The sequence below is a fragment of the Dendrobium catenatum genome, unplaced genomic scaffold, assembly GCF_001605985.2.
Source record: "Dendrobium catenatum unplaced genomic scaffold, ASM160598v2 fragScaff_scaffold_1220, whole genome shotgun sequence".
Taxonomy (NCBI): Eukaryota; Viridiplantae; Streptophyta; class Magnoliopsida; order Asparagales; family Orchidaceae; genus Dendrobium; species Dendrobium catenatum.
This window is the reverse complement of record NW_021319682.1, coordinates 12,013,260-12,018,313: the sequence shown is the minus strand read 5'-3', so window position 1 is coordinate 12,018,313 and position 5,054 is coordinate 12,013,260.

Genomic DNA, 5,054 nt, shown 5'->3' with positions numbered 1-5,054 from the left:
CAGAGGGGACGCCAGGAGGCTGTCGAAATTTACTCAAAAATTTAGGACTTATCCAAATTTTTGGAATGATTGAAAAATGCTTAAATGAATCATAATTTTCAAATAAATCAAGCCTCGCATAATAACTTAATGATATTGAAAACCATCTCATCATTGAAAGAAACTCTTATGAATAAGTGTGGATAAGCTCTACTTCTTAAGAAGAAGTTGACGACGATGTAATTGGAGAAACAATTATAACAAGGCCTCTGTAAAATATGAAACATGTATAACTTATAAATATGCTGAGAACTTCTATAATATCAGAGCTTGAATTAACATTCAAAGGAGTCTTGGATAGTTTTAAGTTTCTTATTTATCCATCCAAGATTGTAAAATAAAATTCTTGCAAATCTATCCTAGATATGAAGTTGCCTATCTTTACACTCGATTATACATGTTCTTATAGATTGTTTCCCTCAATTGTTGCAATTATAAAAAAAGAAGTTCATAACCATTATTCTAGGAGTTGTTATGAATATGACATAAGGAAAAATAAATTAATTCCTATGAAAGGAGAAATGGAGTAATTTCTTCCATTCAGTTATTGTAGAGTTATATAACACTTTTAAATCCACTTTCTATAAATTGCTAATGTTATGAGATGTCTCCTTTGACTCAAATACACAAGACCACTCATTTGATTGTCATGATCTAGAAAGTTAAAAGCTATGCTACGATGATTAGAGGCTTGATGATTATTTGTTAATTCAGGATACATATAGATATAATGAGAATATGTTCATTTGATTGTGTACAAATGTACTAAGACCAGGACTTTACTCTAACTTATTAAAATATTTCACTCCAAGAAAAATTATGAATTCATTAAAAATGTTCATAAGCCACCGGATTCGCAATATGTGTATAAGCGGACAGAAGGCGTTCGTAGGCCCTTAAATGAAATTCCGGGCCATTGTTAAATAAAATCACTTAATTAAATGGGTCATATTTAAATATTTCAAAATGCCCCTTTAAACTAAATATATCCCCGCATGTGCTCCAATCATCACATCTAAGTCTTAAATCAAACGATTCGAGAATGCTGTGTTGATCGGAAATCTCAACCGGAGGGGTCAAATCTCAAAATCAAACGACAATTCAAATTCTTAAATTGAAATATATCACCTTAAAATTAAAATTAAAAATTATCCACCTCCCGCAATCGTTTGTCGGGGGTGATAAATTTGAAATTAATCTCAGCTCACAAAGAGCGAATGCATGTGGGGTGTGGCACGTGCCCTCTGATCGGGTGTGGTTTCCGCCGCAAAAATGGCACCAATTATAGGTTACGAAAGAGCGGCAAGCCCGATAACCCCCAAAAAGGCGTCAAAGCCCTTGAGCGAGGTGAACATAGGGTATAGTCTCGATAGGCTCAGTAAAGCCGCTGTAAGCTAAGTGGATTCAGATATAAGACACTCGCCTAGAACAAACATTACAACCCACATGTCTACAGGTAATTGGACAAGACCCACACCCATCCAAGGGCTGCCGTACAAGGCCTGCTGTCATGGTTTGGGTCGATGCTGTCCGTCAACTCTGACTAAAGTTATGTACCAGGGATTCATCCCAACACATTTTGTCTATCACAATTCCGGCGACGCACGGACATGGACTTGATGCGGAACTTTGCTCGTCTCATGTCGCCCCTGACCATTCCAGTTTTGAAATTGGTTGAAATGATAAATTCTAAATTTTACTTCCAAAATTCCAAAATTTAAACCCTAAATTTATGCTATTATAAGATCAAGGTTTATACCCCCTATTCGACCGGTCCTTTATAAAACGACTAGCTCTTAATTGAAATTGAAATCTCCTCTACTGTTATTACAGGAGAAGGGTAAATCAATAACTATAGGTTGCATGGCTTGCGCCGTAGGAAAACTGCAGAACTCAGGGAGTCAAAAAAGTCCACCAAAATGTAGGGTCGAATCCGAGTAGTGGCTTATCTAAAAACCCAATCGCCTCTCGGAAGATCCCCCGACCCTTATCTCGTTAAAAACTGGGTTCTCTAGAATCCCGTCGTCCATCACAAACAAACATTTAAAAGAACAAATATGACCAATGATTGTTATGAGAGGCTGGGAACCCATGGGATCACATATCTAAAATTGGAATTTGTTTCGCGAGCCTACACTAAGACCTAATTGTAGGGGGTGATTAAATACAATTATGCTAAAATTTGGGTTGTTTGAAATTCTAATTTTTTCTTGGAATTCAACACGACCTACGGGAGGGTGAAAAAGATACATTTTCAACAATTCTTAATTGAAACCCCGCTACAATTTAAGAGATGTTTGTCAATTCAGAATTAGTCTCTTACTACTTCCCAGAATATTTACTTGCAGTCTTGCCATTTCCATTTCTAAATCCGTTTGAATTCTTGCACTTCAGCGGATGATCCAATCATCTTTTGTGGCTCAACCTCCCTGAAATGAGAACTCAATGCTTAAAATATCGAAGGTCTTTCCCAATAATTCACTTTATAAAGCAACAACATATATAACCAAGTTCCCTTATCCCAATATTGTGGAACAACATCATATTACAATATCATAAGTAGAGTAGCAATACATGGCAAAGGAGCCGCAAAATCCCAAATGGAACCACAGGAATCAGGAACAAGATTGTAAGGGCGTGTAAGGCAGGTGGCATTCTTCTCCTATACAAAGAAGTAATGATATGAAACAATGGAAGAAAGAGAAAAGAGAGAAGGAGAGAAGATCGAAGAGAGAGGAGATATGAAAGAATAGAAAAATCATAATATTATGTCACATCATGTCAGCAAACTGGTCAAACCAGCCATCATTAGACAATTCTCTGTAAGTGTAGGTTATAGAACCATAAACACCAGCACTCATTTCACACGACAGCAAACCGAGACAAAATTTTAGAGTCTGACTCGATAACTCGACTACTATCGGAAGAGAGACACAATAACTTGTAAGTGGTGAGAGTTTTCAGATTATATCAAAACTTACTATAACAACAACTTACAAACTTGAGAAACTTAATGCTATAGACAATACATTTTGAGAGTTATCACATAGCGATGAATAATTATTCAAAAATAATACTTTTAATTGCAACACCAGAAATATAAGTATGCTGAGAATAATAAAATTGACAAATTTTTCTGTAGATAGTGGAACTTACCAAGCTAGCTCGTCGAGAGCATTTAACACCTGTTACGCCTCTAAGTCCCTTAGATCGAGAAATAATTAAATACTTTATAAAGAAAGATCCACTCTCACATTCTCATTAGCATCAACATCGCAGAGTGAGGGATAACAAGAGCACAAGCTAGATAATGAAATAAACATCCATACAACACAAGCTGTAACTGGTTGCGCGAGAGAGAGAGAGAGATTCGCTGAAGCACTAAAGACACATAAACTAAGATTTGCGAGCAAAATTACACTAGACAAGAGAGAAACTCGTCATAGTCAACTTAAAGAAACTACTCCCATTAGAATATGCATATCTTATACTAATTTGGGATAACCCAATTGTTGAATTCAGTTTCCCAACAACAGGCAAATGATATAGACACATGATTTCATTTTGATCCTAAGATCGAGACACAGTTGACTCTATACGAGGCCTACATTAACTACTTATGGAAACATAAAAATAATCACAGATTTCTTATACATTCTTCATAGTAGTACCAAAAAAAATATAAGGAAATAGTATAGATACTGATATGCCTAGTGTTGACATAAGCCCCAGACAAGAAAATCTCCCACCAAGAACAGAGATCAATTCACATTGGAGTTGTGTATTATCGTAAAAACATTTCATATAACACCGAAAACCTACAATTAAATAAGTTCCTAGTATTCCATCCATTGCTACAAAATATACATACCTCTTATAACTACCTCTCTTGTGGATTGGTAGCCATGTCGAAATTCGTTCAAGGTCATCACAAATTAACATGTTCCTGTCTTGATATACCCTACAAGAATGTGGCCGTATTCACTGCCCGGCCAAAAATGGTTCTCAGTATGATTTTTTCAAAACGTACATGCAGGCTAAGCTACAACCAGATTAACAATAACCAACCCAAAATCCCACATTATCAGAAACTATAGGCATGCTATAAACCTTCTCCAAGATTTGCATTTTGGTTAAGTGTACCTACAACGATCGATCATAGATCCTCCTCTGATCATGCCCCACCCCAGTTGAGGTGCACCAATGATACTTTGCATAGCTTCAATTGTGAAAGTCAGAGAAGTCGTTAAGAGCTTTTGAACCCTACAATTCAAATCTCTTAAGTGCCATTTCCAAGTAGTTCTCCATTCAAAAATATTTCTTTGCAAAACCCACATCTTTCATTTCAAACATGACTTGAAGTATTCTTTTAACTTTTGCTATTTCCATCATGTTTTCAATAGTAACAAGCATATCATCAATACACACAAAAGGAGATTAAATGCAAGAATCACAATCACGTCATAAAATCACTTCTTTTAGCATGTATTCATTAAATTTAATGTATCACATTCTTAATGATTGCTTAAGCTCATAAAATAACATTTTAAGAAGACATCTGATTTTCTACTCGCACTTCAATGAAGCGAACGGATTGCTTAATGTATATTATTTCTAGCAACTATCAATGAAGAAATATTGTCTTCTCAAGTTCCCTGTTTAATTGAGTACTTATGGCAAGCAAGATCCAGATTGATGTTTGCGTTCAAACTGGAAAAATATTTCATTATAATTCACAGCTTGTTGCGACCACTTGCAATTAATCTTGCTTTGAGTTTGACTCTTTTTATCTCTTCCTTCTTCCAAAACAACCACTTATAATTTATTACCTTTTGGTGCTTTGGTTTATCCACCAATTCCCAAGCATTATTTTGCTTAAATGATAGTATTACTTCTAGCATTCCTTGTTGCTATTAAATTTTCCCAGCACTCTCCATGGCTTCTTTATAGGATTTTAGTTCATCTCCATACATCAAATCAACTATCAAGACATATGCAAAACAGAGAGATAAATT